Below are 20,568 nucleotides of genomic sequence, written 5' to 3' on the forward strand. Positions count from 1 at the left end.
CACCAGTCTGTGGCCTGGATACACAGGTGTGGGGACAGTTGCCCTGGGCTGATGTTGTTGGCTGGGTGGTAGGGGTGTCAGTGGTGTCCTGGGTGGGGCTGCTTGATGATGACAGTCCAGGACTGTGTGAGGGGCCAGGGTGATCGTTAATGTCCAGGGTTCCATCGTCAGTGTCCTGGGAGGTGCCTCTGTCTCCCTGTGGGGCACTGCCACTCCTTGTCCTGTCTGTCAGGGTGGCATGGGTGGTGGTGCCTGTTGGGGGGAATGGGCATGTCTGTTACAATTGCATGATCGGATAGGGTGCACAGGACTGAGCAGTTTTGTGCAGGTTTTCACACTTTGAGGCCATGCAGGGTGCTTTTGTGAGGTTAGCATTGAATTTTGCTTTGGATGTAGAGGTGCATTGTGGGTGCTGTAGGCCATTGTGATTCCTTACAGGGGTGGGTGGCTGTGCACAGGGGGAGGGATATGGGCCTGTTAGTGGGTTTGTGGGAATGCAGGGGGACTGGATGTAGTGATTGTGGCCTGAGTGGGGTAGTGGTCATGGTGGGTGTTAGAGGGGTGGGGTGGTTCATGCATTACAGGTGTGATGGATATGGGGTAAATGTAGACGACTTACCCAAGTCCAGTGAGTCCAGTGAGTCACCCAGGGTGTAGGATGGCCAGTACCTTTTCCTTCCAGTCAGTGTAGTCGGGTGGTGTTGGTGGAGGTCCTCCCCCAGTCTTCTGGACTGCCATGTGGTGCCTGGATGCCTTGGACCTGACCTTCCCACGCAGGTAATTCCATCTCTTGCGGATGTTCTCCCTGGTGCGTGGATGGTGTCCCACTGCATTGACCTTGTTGACTATTGTCTGCCATAGCTCCATCTTCCTGGCGATGGGTGTGTCCTGGACCTGTGCCCCGAATAATTGTGGCTCGACCTTCAATATCTCGTCCACCATGGTCCCTAGCTCCCTTTCTGTGAAGCGTGGGTGTTTGAGGGGTGCCATGGTGTGGCCATGAACTGCACTCAGCTTCTCACCTCTGGATGCAGGATTGAGAAAAACACCTGGTCTTCTGCTGGTTCTGGATAATCCCAGATAGGAGCGACCCTTTCTAGTAGCCACGGTGCCGCTTGACAGAGAACGCCTAAGCAGACCGTACCCTCCAGAAGTAGTCTCAGTGGAAAAACCCCAAGAAATGGGGAAAAAACCTCAAACCTCAGTACTTGAAAACAGGACAAAGGCAAAAAATCTCCAAAAGCGAAAACAGGAACGACAAACAGGAGCGAAGAGCACCACCAAAGGGAAGTGTTTGCAACACAAGGCAGAGCAAAACTGAGTGACTTATATACTGGAAAAGAGGAAGTGACCTCACAGGAAATGAAACAACACCATCTTGAATTAGGAAAAGCCCACAGAAAAGAATAGGGAAAAAGGATGTCGTATAAAAGAAAATGGCATGCTGGGAAATGAAAACAGGAAGAAGAACATGGAGACCAGCAGAAATGCTGAGAAAATGAAGCACACAGAAAGCAAGAAAAAAGAAAAGAAAAAGACAAGAAAGAGACCACCACCGACAGAAGAGAATGCCCTAAAGTAGGTAAGGGCGACGCGACTGGGAGTGCAAAACATGCGTCCCGGAACGTGTCGCCAAAACGGAAAGAAAAAGCGGAGGACGGCGCTCCGAAAATCGGTACTGCGATCCACCCGCGGTCGGGAAAAGAGACACCACGGTAAGGCGTGGCGTCACAGGTGTGTGTTGTGCATGGTGTCTTGTGTGGATCTAGGTGCGGGTGCTCTTGTGTGATTGGGTGTATGTATTGTGTATTGTGGTGTTCGGTGTCTGCTCCTGGGGTTCTCTGTATTAGTTGGCCTAATTTTGTTGCAAAGGATTGTGGGGTGTGTCTGTGAGTGATTTATAGTGTTGTGGATGTGTGTCAGGTGTGTGGGTTTCAAACTTGCCAATGTGTGCATGTCCTACTGTTGGGTCCACTTTCCACTCGTGGCGGTCTGTACCGCCATTGGTTGTTCGGCTTCCCCTGACCGTCGCGGTGATTTGTGCTTCATTATTTGGAGGGCGGGGAGTTTGTGTGCTCGGCGGTGGCGGGTGGGAGGTACACCATTTCTGCTGACAAGGTCCTGGTGGTGACTGGTGGCAGGGAGATTTTTGTCGGTTTCTGGTTTTTGCATCATTATATGGCGGGTTTCTGTTCACCGCCAATGGTGGTCTTCTGTTCGCCTTCACCACAGCGGGTGACGGTGTTTACCGCCGTGTTCATAATGAGGGCCTAAGTGTTACAAGGAGGTATAAAAATATGCCAGCACAGAGCCATAGTCAACTATCAGTGAATGATATACCCCGGAGCCCCCATCCTGCGACGATCCTCAACCTGAGGATTCAGAACCAGTGTTTTTAGAAAGTGTTAGAAGGTACAATCGTAATGTAGAGAGGTTTAATGCTACAGAGCATTATGAGGAATTCCATTTTGATAACCTGGATCATACAAATTCCTCTGATCACGGCATTATAGCTATCCATCAAGCTGTACAAATGCTCATAGAAAGGTTCTTACATGATGTGGGTCCTAACTATTTCTTTCAACTACACTTCCAGGGGCAGGGCATTGACAGTCCGTTCACCCGTCGAACACCCTGCGACGTGTTTGACGCTGTAGAACTTCTAGAAAACCTCTTTAGCCTGCTAGAAAGGAAGGCTGAAATAGTTGTATATTGCATCTTCAGAGTCTTCGCCCTCGTTGTCAGGGGTCACAAAGGAGGTGTTTCCAGACATTTAAAGAGTATCTTGTATAGTAAGATCATTGGAAAGAGACAAACATGGTTGCTCAACTTTAACATAGGGGCATCCAAAACTTGTCTGGCTGCTAGCATAGCTACTGATTGATCGCTCTACACCCGATGCTCACATTCTGTCTAGAGCTGCTGAAGCCCCTAGGGTGCTTGAAATACCACACAAGCGGATGGTTGGTTTTCGGGACACAGGTCTTTTTGAGAACTTTTTTGCTGTTATGGTGAAAGTTCTTTACCACAACGGTTCCTGGAAGTACTTCACGACCGGAGAGTGGACGAAAAGACCGTGTATGTTCTCCATCATGAAAATAATTTTCATGGTATTTTGAACCTGAGTGTTTTTCTAGGAGCCAAGTACGTGTGCACCAATTGCGACCATATCTACAACACACAGACAGCTCACCAATGTGAAATGCACTGTAAAATGTGCCAGAGAGATGGGTGTATTGAGATCACGGGGCAGAAGGTACGGTGCCAAACGTATAATATGTTTTGTTGCTCGCAAAACTGCTTGAGCATACATAACAGACTTGTTCGCTGTGTCTCTAAAGTAGACTGCAGGAGATGCGAGCGCTACGCAGTGCTTAATTTTTAAATAAAAAGGTGCCGGGGCTCAAAGCCCTTCTCAAACATGCGGCTGCTGCAATTAAATGTGTGAACACGGAATACTCAGGAAGCGTAATCCTGAAGCCATTTCGGGCTTCTTCAATCCATAAAAAGCCACTCCCTGCCCCTTCAGCTCACTCTTGCAGCTTTCTACTTTCTCTCTTTGTGACGCTTTTTTGTTTTTCCCTTCATCCGTCTTTCCCACATGTGTCTTTTGCTCACAGGAAATGCTTGAGGCAGAAGAATAAGCCCCGGCCCTCAAAAATAAGTGCTGGTGCTCAGCACCGGAAACAACAAGCACAAATTAAGCACTGGCACTACGTTGCCTATGAGCATAAATGCATCGGTATAAAATGTCCCAGATATAAGGTATATTGTCACACGGGGTGGAACACAAGTGTTACATGGTTAAAGAGTTCCCTCAGACCAAAACCGAAGACTACATAGTGTTCGATATAAAGTGTACACAGGAGACGGGTGTTCATCAACCTTACTATATTTATGCTCATCATCTAACTTCCGATGACAGCTGGAAGTTTGAAGGGCGTACGAGCGTGAACGATTTACTCACCACTTTCATGCAACAGAAATTCTAGAGGTGCAGTATGCTGGCTCATAACTCGAACGCGTACGACTCCTTCTTTATGTTGCAGACCATGATTGGCAAATGATGGCTGTAGAGCCCAGGGTTCCAAACTGATGTTGTTAAAGGCAATGCATTTTCAAATAAGGTTTGTCGATACCCTAAATTTTCTGCCCATGAAATTGAGCAAATTACCAAAAGCCTTTGGTTTCCTAGGGAGCAAAGGTTATTTCCACCACTTTTTCAACACCTGGGCCAGTCAGAATTATGAAGGGGCCATGCCACCAGCCGACAGCTACGGTTTTGAGTACAGGATGCCGGCTGAGAAAGCAAGCTTTCTACGGTGGGACTATGAAAACCGTGAAAATCACTTTCATTTTCAAACAGAGTTGAACGCTTACTGTCAGGCAGATATAATGATATTGCGAAAAGCCTGCAACAGTATAACTAGCTGGCGGACAGTATAACTAGTTAATACTGTTCCACATCCCCACTGATGAGACAGAATGAATCCTTGTAGCGGATTAGTTTGATCTTAAGATTGATGCCGTTGGCGAGTAGTTTCTCTTGGTAGAAAAGGTCTGAGTGTATGCGACCTAGGAGGTTGAAATGCTTACTGCCAGCGGTGAAGCTTGCTCCTTTTACAAAACCCTGATTGCGGCCGTCCAGAGCAGTAGCTTCAAAATGACCGTAAGTATCTTTGTAGAAGAGCCCCGCTGAAAGCTGTGTGTCCAGGGCATCGCCGCTGTAATAAAGAATACTCTGAATATATCCCTATACGCGTACATGTTATCACTTTGCGTGATAAGGCGATCCCCGAGGGTAATGTCCACCTGATTAAACATGGTTGCTACGGAGTAAGTGATCATTGCCACTTTAGCATCGTTCGCTATATTGGAACCATCAGCTTTTACAATTTTACAGATGAAGTGCAAGAGCGTGCTGTTGAGATCCAAATACATATCCATGGACTCTGACACATAAAACTCTATTGACCCCAAAGGTGTTAAAGCGGCTAGCCTCCATGAAAAAACAGTTTTCGATGCTAGTCTGTGTCGATTTTAGAGAAAACAGGTCTAACTCTGATTTAGCGCATTCACCCGATGCGCAATGTACGAAGGCCATGCTAACAGGTTGATCGGCTTTTTAAAAAATATTTTCGTTAGCAACCCTTCTCTTCTTCTTTGAAGCTCTCTTCTGACTTACGGATCTTCGTTTGTGAGCGTTCTTTGAAGATCAATGTTTTTTTTATAGGGGGTCAGTGGACCCCTGCTCTTTAAAGCACTGTGCTTCCTTTTAACAGGTGTGCGAGACTTGTACACCAGCCCCGCTCCTTTTTGGTGTATGCTCTTTCTGAGCCTGAGAATCTATACCTGTGAGACTACCTGGATGATCTATTGGCTAAGGGTTTCATTCGTCATTCAACGTCACCAGTATCGTAGTCTTTGTTCTTCGTTCCCAAGAAGAATCGCGAGCTGCGCACCTGTATAGATTATTGCGCAGTGAACAAAGTGACCATAAAAAAATCGGTATTCACTTCCGTGGATCCCGGTACTTTTAGATCAGGTACCTCGGTCGACCATTCATACTAAAATCGTGTAGTATCTGTGTAGTGGTATACATAGACGACATTTTGATCTATTCATCTTCCACTGAGGAACATATAGGGCATGTAAGAGTGGTTTTACAACGGCTTCGTGAGCATCATCTCTTTGCCAAGCTGGAAAAATTTGTTTTTCACGCTACAACTGTAGAATTCCTGGGATATGTAATCAGTCCTGATGGAATTTCCATGGATAGGTCCAAGGTACAGCCCATCCTGAATTGGGTAGCCCCAAGATCCATCAAGGAAGAGCAACAGTTTTTGGGATTTGCAAATTTTTATACCCCACTTTTCTACCGTGGTATCTCTGATAACTAGTCTCCTACAAAAGGGGGTTAAGTTCCTCGGGGATGCAGAAGCTGAGAAAGCCTTCCAACATCTTAAAAACACATTCACTAAAGCAACCATTCTCCATTATCCCGAACCGGCTCATCCATTTTTCGTGGAAGCAGACGCTTCCCGAATGGCAGTGAGTGGTGTCTTGTCCCAATGAGATCCTGAGTCTGGGCATTTCCATCCAGTAGCTTATTTCTCAAAGAAATTGCTACCCGCAGAACAAAATTACACGGTGGCGGAGCGGGAACTTCTGGCTATCAAGCTTGCCTTCCAGGAATGGCGTCACCACCTACTAAGAGCTAGACACACTGTAACTATTTACACAGATCACCGTAATTTACAGTTTTTTCAAGCGACCAAGGCCCTGACACCTCGTCAATTACTTTGGCTTATATTCTTTAACGAGTTTGACTTTGTAATCACCTATAGGCCCGGTACTACACAACAAAAGGCAGACACGTTGTCTAGGATGGGTTTCTCCTCTGATGTTGCGCTAGAACAGGTCAGAAGCATTATACCCCCAGAAAGAGTCATGGCTGTGTGCACTTCCCAAGAGTTCCTTGAGAAAATATGGGTAGCCCAACACAAGGTTCCCTGTTCAAATGATGTGTATGAAAAAGAGGGTTTACTATACCATGCTGATCAGTTGTACGTTCCTACCAAAGAATTACGGGATACAGTGTTACATTGGGGACATGATTCTGTCCTCGCAGGTCACCCGGGTGGGAAAAAGATGTTAGATCTCTGTCAAATATGGTTTTGGTGGCCCACACTTGTGTAGGATGTCAGAAGCTACGTCCAGACTTGTTCCACCTGTGTTCGGGCTAAAACCCCACATACTGCAGCCACAGGATTGTTACTTCCCATGCCAATTCCGGTGGGCCCATGGCATACCATAAGTATGGATTTTATTTCTGATCTCCCAGCTTCCAAAGGACGCACTGTCATGTGGGTGGTTGTAGATTACCTAACTAAAATGGCTCATTTTGTTCCATTAAAATGCCTCCCTACAGCTTCCAAGCTCTCTGATTTGTTTGTCCAACACATTGTACGGCTTCATGGGTTTTCCACCACAATTGTTTCAGATCGTGGCCCCCAATTTACATCACTGCTTTGGCGTAGCTTCTGTTCCTCTGTCGGTGTAGATGTCCGCTTGTCCTCTGCATATCATCCACAAACGGATGGGTGGACGGAACGTGCCAACCAATCGCTGGAGCAAACCCTGAGATGTTACATTGACACATGGTCTACTGAGTGGGATAAGGCCTTACCTCTTGTTGAATTTGTATATAACAACAGTGTCCACACGGCTACAGGAGTATCCCCATTTTACTGTTTGTTTGGTCTGCACCCAAGAATGCTACCTATAACTGGGTCCCAAACATCCACAAGAGTCCCATCAGTACAGAAACACCATGAAGAGTTACAGGAGATTCAAAAACAAGTACAACACCATTTAAAACTCTACCAAGCTCAAGTAAAAAAACAAGCAGACAAAAGAAGGAGACCTGCTCCCTCTTGTCAGATAGGAGATCAGGAGTGGCTCTCATCAAAAAATCGCCATCTTGCAAGATTCAGAAAGTTAAACCACTGAATTCTAGGCCCCTTTCCTATTGCCAAAATCATCAATCCTGTGGTAGTAGAACTGACATTGACAGATGATTTCAAGGTACACCCGTGTTTCATGTGTCGTTACTCCGTCCCTAGTCCCCTGATACCCGCGATGCCCCACCACCTCCCCCGGTAAAAGTACACGGGCAATGGGAATTTGAAGTGGGTAAAATTCTTGACTCCAGGTGCGTCTGTGGTGCTCTACACTATTTATTGGCTTGGAATGTCTATGGGCCTGAGGAAATTTCGGGGAACCCGTGTCCACAGTTCATGCTCCACATCTTACTAAAAAATTCCATCTCCTGCACCCTTCCAAGCTCGGCCCTTTGAAAACATCCTTGGTGGGGAGGACTGTCAGGAGTCCCCAAGGTGCCTACTGCGTTATCTGTCAGCATCCCAAGGGATTAGGGTTAAATCATATCTCTTTTCTTGGTTAAACCTTCATGTTTCTAAGTAACTTACATATTGTGCTGTGTTACACAATTGGTTTTATCAATGCTTGTTTAACCAATGCTTGTTTGCTAATGTGAGCAGGTGTAGACATGTGCTTCTAATTGGGTGTGGTGATTCATCCACATGTGGAAACTCAACTGCTTTCCTGATTGGCTATAAAAAGCATAGTGAAGCATGCCTCCCTGCTTGGCTTTGTTTTGCTTCCTGATCTCAGCATCTGACTTGGCAGTCCAGCCCCTGCTGTCATCCTCGTATTCAGGACTTTTGAGGCAATTCTTTTCTTCGTTCCTGTACCAGCTGACACCAGGCATTCCTCCAAAACTCCGGAAAAGACTACAGCTAAGTGACTGGTAATCTCCAGGGAGTTTGTTCTTTGAGCGCCTCGCTTTCCTAGAACAGCTGGTGTATTTCAGACCTCATATTTTGGCAGAGTGCTTATCTTGAAGAAACAAATGTATTTTTGAACATTCTACATTATTATTGTTGTTACTTGCCTAAATGTGCTTCAGGAAATCTGCTTGAGCTCCAGTACTACAAAAAGTGACAGTGCAATTTTAAAAGAGCATTTATGTGACTTTTCTTTCTCTAATAGCATAACTCTTGGATTTGAATTGTATCATTCATGCCTGTGTTTCAGGTTTGAGGAATTTGCTTTTTGAAGGGTTTTTCACTCACACAGTGAAAACAAACCAAACTGTGCCACCCTACCTGTTTGAACCCAGAGTGGACATTTGTATTTTTTTGGATGGTTTTTGTTCCTTTTAGTTTAACCCTATGCATGCAGGAATGTTATATATGATATAATTAATGCCCTTGTTTGTGTTTCTTGTGCATGATAAGTGCAACCACAGTTCTAATTCTAGTGTGCAACAGTGAATCTCTGTGAAGCCAGCCCTAGTGTTGCAGTACTTATTGTTATGGTACTCATTTTGGGTTTTTGGTAATGCTGTGTTGGTAATTGTGCCAACAGTTTTTATTATCCAAGAAAAGTGCTGGAGCATCCCAGTGTTCTTCTACCGCTCCCGTGCCCACATCAGAAAGTGAGATTCAGTTTCAAGGAAGTTGAGTGCACTAACTCTACTTCACTCTGTCAACAACGACCTGCCCCCCCGAAGACACAGGGTGCCTGGCTGGACCTGAAGACGTGGCAGTGTTTTGTCTCTTTCTCTTCCACTCCCCATTTCCTTTTGGGACACCTGCCGGGGTTTCTGTGTCCACCAGGAAGTGCTGAGAGGTGTTCCAGGAGGTTGGGGGGCATACCATCGCCCCTGCAGACATCCTGCTTTTCAGATGAGTGGCCCCGTCTTGACACCGTCTAACATTATCTAACACTAAATGCATATTCTCACACAACTCAATGTTGGCTATGGTTTTGTCGATGGCTCCGACCACTGAGGCCACAGATGGGTAATATCCGTGAGGAAACCAAGTATGGATGGTCATAGCATCCTGAGTACGCTTTATATTAAATACGGCGTCGTACATTGAAAACGTATTCCATGTTCTGGGGTATTGGATTTCTGTTCGGGCTACCTCCCAATCACCTTTCAAGTCTGCAGGTTTAGCCATTTTTACTGTATAATTAGAAATTCTATTTTCAGGGAACATGTCCTTTGAGGAGTTTGACGGCAGAGTGATATAAAATGGTGCTGTATCCATCTTCGCATCTACAACGATCCCCCCGTCGTACTCACACAACCTGCACAGAACTGGCCGGTATCCAACTGTTAAATTTCTCAGGCCACCCCGCCATTTGACAAAACCTGGCGGTCAGCTCCTCTACCTTTACTTTTCAAAATCTTTTCAACCTTGTACACCCTGTGCGAATCATTAGGTACCTTCTGTAGCTCCTCCTTGTAAAAGACACCAACACCTTTTTCCTGTCATAGTCCTTTAGCCTGTAAATATATATACATCCTCTTTAAATTCCACCCTTTCCACTGGTAATATCTCGTCACTAAAAGTCTGTTGGTAGCCCTTAGTAAACACCCCTTTCAGTTTTGAAACCCTAACATGGTCACCTTCTTTTAAAACAGTCTTCATTACATCTGCAGCAATCCGACTCCCATGCACAGTTCGCCACACCTTTAACGAATTATCAGCCATTACATCTACGGGAGCCATTTGGATGGTTCTGTGGTAAGTGGCGTTATAAACATCTAAAAAAGCCTGTAGAACATCCACGTTCCAGCAGGTGTTATAAGCTGTGAAATATCTCCACATCTTAGACTTTAGGGTTCTGCTAAAACGCTAAAAAAAATGATGCTTTTACCTTCGTGTACGTTACAGATTGTTTAACGTTATGCTGCTTTAACAATTTCTGAAACGCTTTGTTTAAAAATTATTTTGCTGCGTCTGTTGGTAGTTTTTGAGGGGTTCACCCTTTCCTTAAGATTGCTTTAAAGGCTTCAGTTACACCAGAACCACTTTTATCGCTTAGTGCTTCTGCGTAGGCGTACTTGGGCAATACATCTATAACCATAATATGGATTAAACACTGTTATTATGCTTTGCTAAATCTTGAAGACTGATTATTTCCGCCTGCCATTGATAATCTACTTGTGCATTAACTATGGTAGGTCTTCTCTTAAAACGTTTCCTGGAGAGTTTATGGAGTGAATATGCCTCTTCCCCAGATAACCACGTCTTCACAAGTGCTCTGTTTACCGGCTCATTTTCAACTAGAGCCCTTCTAAACAGTGCTTCGGCGTCCCCAAAGCTAAAACACCTCTTGTATCGTAATAAAGCTTCCTTAATCCATCACTCAACATGTTGTCATCTGTTACAAACCATGAAATGAAAGACACAAATTTTGTGTAATGCCGTTTTATTGTAAAATAAAAAATATTAGCACGGAAAAAAACAATATACTTTATATTTCTAGATACAGATCTTATGCTGTGGTATTGTTGGACATTAGACTATCTTTTGACTACATGTACATACTACTACACTCACTACATACATTACTAGGTGTCATGCCCCTAATCGACCTCAGCGTCACAAGTTTTGCTATTTTTATAGATATAGACTTAATAGCTCTAGACACAACTTCCCTCTCACCCCTCCTATAACTTTGTACACACAGGATACTGACAGCATTCATAAGTTTGTACAGCTCAAGGCCCGACAATACTAAACCCTTCTTTGTGAAATAATCATCTTTCAGAAACTCCAAGGCTGTGCGTAACGCGATCGTCAGCAAAAGTCTTAACTCACGTATACGCCTTTTGTACACGCTCCAATATTTATCGGCTGTGAGCATCCACGCGTTGATACACCATTTGATTAAACATTCAGGACTGTCGCACATCATTGTGGCGGGTGACTCAGAAATGTTCAAATAATGCAGAGTTACATGGTGTATTTCAGCTATTCTTTCTTTAATCAGCACATATACCATTCTGCCAATGCATATGTATCTGGGGTGTAACTCATAGACATCTTGCACCTCGACATTCTGATACACGTCCTAAAAGTGAGTAAGTACGTACATTAAATAATAGCGTGTTGACCCTCTTCTCAATACTCTACATTTTTTTTAAAACAGTCTTTGCTGGGCTAATGGACTGATTCTTCTATTTTTAAAATAAACATCACACAACTGTCTTCCTATTACCCTTTCTATCTTCTTTCTATCAAAATACATCCACAACCCCTGCACACACTCAAGTTTTGAACCTGATTTATTTGAGTATTGGATCTCTTTGAGCACTGCTGATATGATCTTAACCATATCGGGGTGTACATTTTTCTTTTCCTTGGACATCCCATACACAACTCTTAAAATTTTATACACCTTGTACAGGTCTAGCCTGCTACATATATGTCAAATTGTTCTTGGTGTGTACGACTCATATAGACACTTGTGAGCCTCCTGTTATGTTTCGTTAATTTTATGCCCATAACAAAGATTATAATAGTCGCGTTTCACACAAGTGTTCTCAACAGTCACTGCAAAACCTTTAACAGGCCATATTGCATCTGGCGGGACGCCCTTTTTCCTTTTCGAAAACGCCACCATCATAGGTACAAACACAATTCTTATGCGGCTCTTTGTTCTGGTTTATGGAATTTTCAGACAGTTTTGAACAACATAAGCAGTAAAAATGTACATTGTTAAGCTTTGATGATGATCCTTCTCCGGCGGCGCTTTTTGTCGATGTTTTCTACGGTTCAATCAGAAACAAAAACATACTATTAGTTAAAGGTAACAAAATATACACATTTATGTGTTAAGTGTCTATATCATACTTTTTACTAACCTCTTCATTTTCTTGACACTCGGCTGCGCCTCTGAAATCTTGAGAATCGCACAGATCCATTGATGCGTGACTGTCGTCAGTGTTTAGACGCGGTTGCTGCACGATAACTGCATCCGTTGCCTTTTTCTCCACAAACCCCATATCTTCATAGACAGGGGAGTTGGGAGGCGCTAGAGATTCTTTTACATCATCAACATCGGTGAAAATGTTTCCAACATTTAACTCTTCACTTGATGTTTCGCCATCGCTGTTCTCGCACTTAATAGGGGATATCAGCTGGTGTAAATCCTTGAGGCTGAGCTTTTCAAGCCAATGGAAAAGATCCTCTTGAAATCCTGTAACATCGCATACCTCGTCTTTAGGAGTACCCTGCTGCGCGTTCTCATCCAATACCGACAATTTTAGGGTTCGGTAATATTTGTCAAGTGTTCAAGCCACCCTCTGAGGCCGCCTTTTTGATGAGGGGAGTGTTTCTCTTCATAATGACAGAATAATCTCTTCTAGCTAGATGCTCTGGGTTTAGCGCAGGTCACTTAGACAGCCCCTTTTATGCATTCTAAGGGTCAGAAAGGGCGTATTCCTCTACAACGTGACACATGCTCTACAAAGGGACTCTTATTTGTTGGGGGAATGTCGCATAACCATGCCCCACTGTATTAGCTCCTAGCCACATGCCTAACGTGTTCAATGTCACAATCCCACTGATCCTACTATACCTACGCCAGTTCCAGGGTTGTTATGCAAGGCTCTAGGGAGGGTGGGTGGGGGCTCTGTAGTTCCACTGCATCTCCCTCTGAGGAGCCACACTGCATCCCAACCAGCCTGACGACATGAACATGCCCAGACTTGTCCTCTTAGGCACAGAAACACAGCTCACACCTGCACGGCAGCCATTTTACACAACACATACACCTAGACACTAGGAAAAGCAACAGGGTACGTGACTAACACGTCATCACACTATGTCACAACACACATGCCTCACCTACACCTACATCAGTTCCGAGGTGGGCTCCCAGGGGTAACCGGACATCCTGGTAACGGATGTGATGTCATTTTCAGGGCGGGACAACTGTCACTTTTGAATGATGAGGAAAGGTATCCCTGATTGCTACTGATATATATATATATATATATATATATATATATATATATATATATATGAACAGGACATTGAGAAAACCATGACGAGGTTAGAAAAGTGAGGATATATACAAAAGGCATTAGAGAATGCTGAAAACAAAGCAGACACTTTTGAACATGAGGTCCTTTTGAAAGAGAAGAATAACAAATTTGGGACAGTCAGAAATTGTTCTTAGACTTAAACAAACATTGGCATCTATTAAAACTTGATGAGGAATTGAAGAAAGTAATTCCTGATGGTCCACTTGATCTTTCAAGCAAAGGAAACTCACTAGGGCAGCTTCTTTGTCCAAGGGCACGTATAAATATTCAGATAATATAAGCAACACAAGAAACCTGTCAAAAGGTTTTTTCAAATATGGTTTTTGCACTCCATAGAAAACTCTAAAACATTCACATCAGCAAATGATAAAAGGGAAAGAAGGAACAACTAGTTCATAAACTGTACCACCACCCATTATATGTAAATTATTTATATGTTGTGCATGCATGAAAATATATGTTGATTCTACAAAGAAGGCCCAACATTGGAAGGAGCACATCAGGGCATCAGGGCTGTCACCAATAAGGATGTATGCTACCCTTTGGCAAAACATTTTTGCATTGATCACCAGGCGAATGCTCTTCAGAAAATCAAACTGCGGGTATTCAAAGTATGCCAAAAGATTGATGAGATGGTAACTGAAATTGAGACCAGCTGAAACACCTTTCAATATGTGAAGATAGGCTTGAACATAAATGACAGATAACTATTTATAAATGTGGTAACCACAACACTCCTCAATGCGTAACAACGTACTTTATCTGATGGGTTACAGTAATGTAATAGTTACAAAAATTTGATGGTATAATTATGAGTGTTGTGTGAAATCATCATGTCTAGGCTTGCAAAGCTCCCTACTCCTAAAAGCTAATGATGCAAATATGATCCATCTGTTTAGTTCTGCTACATTAAATTGCAAATGTGACTTTTTCCAAGATTTTTCAGAAAACCACTTCTTGCCATTTTCCTGGAATTTATAAAAATAGAGAACAAGTAAAATGCTAATACATTTGACTAGTTTTAGGATGTTGATCATTCTTACTCTTGGCTCAACATATAACCTATAGAGCATTGATTGCCTTGTTTCTGCATTGTAGGATCCTCACTGGAGTAATAAATGTAGAATATGCCCAGAACTTTTCTTCTCATAAATGCAGTGTGAATGAAATGTAAACGGCTCATCGACACTTAAAGCGTCCAGAAATAAGTGTTGCATTCTTGGTATTTGTTTTCCTTTCTGGAATCACCAATTTGAATCAAGACCAAGACTGCACTGCAGCATTTTTCCAACTTAATTATTTGTGCAGTTTTCGATACAATAAACAAAAAATTGCACACTCTTTTCAGTTACATTGTAAGAAGTAAGGGCCATATGTACGAACACATTTTCCCATAGACACAGAATGGGTAAAACCCTTTGCTACATCTGGCCCTAAGTCGCACAGATCCATATCCCTCTCCTCCCCAACCTCAACCCCACCTGGCCAGCAATGTATGTACTCTTACCTGTGTATCGTCAGTGGCCCACACGCAATATACACACAACAGCCAGGTGGTCTATATTCTAACCTCACATTTTAAGTGTGCACATTACTGCTACTTGCCCCAATTCTCGTCCAGTGCAGTTCTCAGTCCTCCACCTGTGCTTCATTATCCACCCCCTCAGCAAATTGCTCTTTGATATCTCTCCAAGTCTCCAGATCGTTTTGCACCTTCTTGTCCCTTTTAATAATTTGAATGAATATTTCTTCTGCTAATGACAATTCCAGCATGCCCTGCACCCATAATATGACACCGGGATGTTGTTCACCTAACCAGCCAATGGCAACCCGCCTCCTTTGCTAATAAAAAGGCAGCTGTAAGAACTTAGATGGCATTTTCTTCTGCTTCGGTCGATCAACTTGACCCAACAAGAAGTGTGGAGGATCCCTGGGCAGTGCAATCCCTATAGTGTATCCCTGCACCCACCTTAATCCAATAATCCAAGACACTCGAGCAGGACCAGGCCATGTGCAGAAAGGTTGCTCCCTCTGCATCCCGGGCAGTCCGGTGATCCAATCGGGTGCATCTTTCTCAGTGTACTTAAGGTTAGATATGCATGACCTGCATAGCATCACGTAGCTGAAAATATATCAAACCAGTAACAGGAACCTCAAAACCCTTGCATTTCAGAAAAAAAAATAAAACATAATAATAATATAAGATAATGTTGCTGGTGAGCTCAAGAATGGACAAGGTTGTGCGGTGTGGCCAAGAAAATGACTGATAACGTGTGAACATCGAACTTTGCACAAAAATCCTACAGTTATCCTGAGCCTAAATATTAGTCTATCACTATAAATACCCAAGGGCGATTCCCCAAGATCTGGATAGACCTAGTGGTGAGTAGGTAGGCAGCAGAAGGAGCTCGAGCATCTGGCCTTTTAGAGGCCTGCCTGAACTTACCACCAACATGGTTGCACCTGAGGAACAGAGGAGGTGGCGCAACTGAATATTGGTGGACCGCGTGCTACTCGCAGAAGGGCTGGCGCCGGAGAGAGAGGCGGAATGGCCCATGACTCTGAGGCGGTGCGGCTGATGGCAGATAGGCAACATGCCTTGGTCGAACTCTACTCCTAAGGCAGAGATGTACTGTAGGGCATTGGGCCACGGCGGGTGTGGCCATTTGGGGGGTTGCTGCATCGGAAAGGTAAGAGGAGGCCCACTTGGGCTCGCAGCCAACCTCACTTTTGAAGATGAGATGAGGGCATGTATGAAATGTGGAGAGGGAGACGATTGTACTTTCCCCGCGTCCTGCCACTGGCATTGTGAGAGATATGGACCAGGGCGAGAAGAGGCAGCTTGTGGGACTGGCTCTGAAAAACCCATAGGGCAATGAACAACCACTAATACCTGGGCTACTGCAGGATTCTGGAATGTCTATGTTTCATCTTAGAAAAGGCAGACAGGGCAGTATCAGCAACGATCCCCAAGCCCCCCGATAGAGAAATAATCAAGAGCGAAGTTAGAATTAAGCGAGAGGTGCCTTTTGAATTGAGAATAAAGTGCTCTTCCCAGACTGAATGAAAATTGTCCAGCGGCAGTGGAAAACATGACCAGGTGAAGCAGACAACGCAGTTGGACTCAATTATATGCTGCTAAATTCTGCCAACTGAGAGGGGCGATGGGACACAAAAAGTGACCAAAAAGCATAATTATCACCAGTAGTAGGGCCTAAGGAACAAAAGATAATTGATGTGTTTGAGGGGCCGACCTAGAAGATCACAATACCCCAATCAAAACACCACAAATAGGCTCTCAGGAGGAAGAGACACAACAACAAATGAGACCAGGCAAAGAAAAACACATTGTAGAAGAAGACGAACCCATTTCATATAAACCATAAAAACTTGCCTGCTTTCATGAATTAATGATTAAGTATAATTGGGTGAAAGAATCCAGGAGGTAAACTTCGGGGGCGAGGTTGAGGGGTAAAGAGGTCCCCTTCAAGTTCTATATAGCGCACTAGAGTGAATACGATAAGAGGCACAACAACAGGAAAGAATGCTGCACCAAGACACCTTACTGAATCTACGCTCCCCCAAGGGTTAGCATCGCAGCCCACACAGAAAACCACAGAGGTGTGGCTAAGTTGCAGGACTATAAGCCTGATTTAGAGTTTGATGGAGGGGATTACTCTGTCACAAATGTGACGGATATCCTGTCCACCGTTTTACCACCCCATATTAGCCTTTGGAGAGTGCAATACAGCGGACAGGATATCCGTCACACTTGTGAGGGAGTAAGCTGCCAGACTCTAAATCAGACCCTGAGTTTGTTTTGATATAGGGTATTCCATGATTAATTTTGTTAAGTTATGGGAGAACTATAGAGGGAAGAGGTGAGGGGGACAGACCCTTCCAGTAGGGGACGTGACCATTTTTCAAGTTTAGTGGACAAAGGAAAAGTAGGATGGGTGAGGGAAACACGTTGGGAATGTTTCAGGTACAGTTCAGAATGCATGCTTTCAGAGAAACCAATACTCATGACCAAGACACGGGCAGAGACAGTAACACAGCATATGAGAAAGAAGAAACACCTAGTAGAATGATACCGGTAGTCCATAATTTGTCATTAAAAATGCCCTCCTGGAACGTACTTGCTCTAGAAAACAAAATTTAGAGAGGAAATGTGGCCCTTTATATACATCGACACTCCCCAGAAATTGTGTTGCTCCAGGAAATACATCTGGTGAGGACTGAGTGCAAATTCCTGGGATGGGGTCAATATTCATGCAGGCTTCTCCCGAAGGTCCAGAGGGGTGACAATGCTCGCAAAGAAACTTCCTGTTGGAAAGTGGATTATTGGTAAGGGCAGGTTGGTACCTACACTTAGTTACAGGCCACAATTTCACAGTAGGTCCAGTCAAGGTCTCAGTAAATTAATCCTTGCTCAACCCTTGGTAGCTTAGCCCACGAGCAGTTAGGCTTAAATTAGGAGACAGGTGTGTAAAGCATTTAATATAAAATAAAAAACAGTAAATAAGTAAAACACAACACAATAAAAATCCAACATCAATTTATACAAATAGGAAATATTTTTATCCTTGAAAATGACACCCAAATGACAAAAATCCATTGTAGGGAACTGGATATATGAATTGTTAAATACTGAATGTAAAAAGATGCTTTCTAGTGCCTAAAAGGAAAAAGTGCCAACCGCAGACATCTGGTCGCGCTTGACCGGGGCACAGTCAATCAGTAATCACCAGTATCATTCAAATAATGGTGTAATCAGGGCCAAAGTGATGACTTTCTTCCCCTTCCCCTTTTTTTAAATAGCTAAAAAAAAAGCACAGCCTTAATGGGAGCTATATTGAGATGTAAGTAATGTGGCAAAAGCAAAACATTACAATAATTAAGTCCTATCTACTCCCCAGACTACAGCAGGGAGTAGTAAAGGAGATACGCACTATAATCATAGAAGCCAATTCCCCATTGCATGTATTGGGAGGATATTTTAACAAAGTTCTGCTACCTGCATTTGATAGAGAAGTGCTTCCCTGGACATACACACACACACACAACTCTCCACAACTCTCACAGTTAATATGGGCAATGGCAGTGACAATGTTCATATTTTTCTGGGGCACATTAAATTTCCTCCTATGTTTATCCCAACGTGGGAAATTCCTCCCATAGAAAGAATAGTTTTTCTGGTGAAGAGATTTCAGATAATTCACCCCTGATTATGACGATAGGAGGGAAAACCACAGAAAGATGGATTAACTGGAGATTAAATTCATGGGAGTTAAAAGACCCAGCGGTAACAGCTGAGGTTAGAGTCGACTCTAAGATTAATTGTAAGGAGACTCCCCAGTGATATTCTGGGAAGCGTTCAAGGCAGTACTCAGGGACTAACGCAGAATATTATCACATGTAGTAAAAAAACACAAGATTGAGAAAATTAGGGCTACAGTTTAGAGATCCAGTAGCTGTAGTCAGTGTTGTACTACTAATTCTTCCTGATGAAAAGACAAGGAGGCCTGGTTCTCTAGCTGCTCTTTGAGACTATATATATGGCGGCAAGGGAAGAAAGCATCTTCTACCAGCCACCCAGTCAACACTGGCGGTCTGGCATAGAGCAACACAGGTGGAAGATAAGGTTACATAGGAAACACTTTTGTGGCAAAGGAATATACTGAAATAAATTCATAAACTAAAAGAATTCAAAGCATGGGACCATATTGGAGTATCCATATTAGGGGACCTGATATAGGGGCACAGCTTAAAATGCTTTTCAAGTCTGTAAAATTAATAGTATGACTCAGAGCCAATTAAAAAATACAAACAGTTAGGACATGTCCTACAATCTGAGAAGCTAGACGGGCCAGAAATCCCAGAATATGTAGCTTTGGAAAACAGAGTGCTTCTGGGAGAGTTCAAGAAAAGGCAATTGTGTCCTTCAGTGGGACCCTAAACAAATAACATGTGGAATAGGCTGCAGAAAATGAGGGCCAGATGGGAGGAAGATTTCAAAGCAATTAGGAAGCTGCACTGATGCACTTGAGAGACGTTGTGATAAAGGTAAGACTGGCACTGATTCACCTATAAATCCTTCACAGGCTATACTGCAGTACAAGCCGTCTCTATAAAATGGGACTGGGAGAATTAACTGCCTGAAATGTAAAGTAGAAGAGGACACCTTTCTACACAGTATGGGGCTGAAATAAATAACAAGAATTTTCAAAACAATTTTAAACCTGATAATTGAGTTATACATCATGTGGTGTTGAGGAGATTCATTACTAATATTACCTTGGTGCCATGAGCATTGCAGCTATGACTGTTATGTGTTATCTATATAAAGGCATTCCAAACTGACATGGTGGAGCATGCTATAGAAACTGGGGTTGATCCTAGAATGTAAAATTCCCCCAACTGCCTCAGTTTATAATTGTTAGGGATCCTTAATGACGTGGAACTTCCAATAAGCAAACTTAGGTTTTGCATGTTAGGACTGATTGAAGCAAAAGGGACCTTTCAAAAAAGTGGGGTTCCGAGAATATACCTACCAAATCCCTATGAAATAAGAGAGTCAGACTGGCATGGACCTATACATGGGAGCTGAAAAAGTTCATAAGCTGGAGAGAGGAGCACCAACCAGAAAGAGTACCCAAAGGTAGAAAAAGGTAAATTCCCAAGTACATCACCTACACATCTTATTACACAGGGTATGTTTTGAAATCCCCATGTAAATATCTTTACAGAGGCAGTACCAAAGTTACATTATGTAAAATTATACTTGAACACTTGAGAGTGATTAAAAATGGGGATAGGGCTTACCTTGTCACAAGACACTTTAATGAATATCATGACAGCAAAGCTGAGATGCTTTGTTTCTTTGGTATTGACAGGGTGGAGGAGTATCCAAGAGTATGTGACAGAGAAATTCCTCCAGATAATGGAATCATGCCTTATTATTGATTTGCAAACTAAAAGTCAGTGGGGTTTGAGCAAGGATGAGGGGTTGGCGGTATGTATTGGAATTTAATGATGCTGTGGTAACAACAGGGACTGAAACGCACATTGAGTTTGTAGCCAACCCCTGTGCTAGTGTTTTATGACCTGTGTACCTGAACCTTTAGGAAACAGGT

The sequence above is a fragment of the Pleurodeles waltl genome, chromosome 10 (genome assembly GCF_031143425.1).
Source record: "Pleurodeles waltl isolate 20211129_DDA chromosome 10, aPleWal1.hap1.20221129, whole genome shotgun sequence".
NCBI lineage: Eukaryota > Metazoa > Chordata > Amphibia > Caudata > Salamandridae > Pleurodeles > Pleurodeles waltl.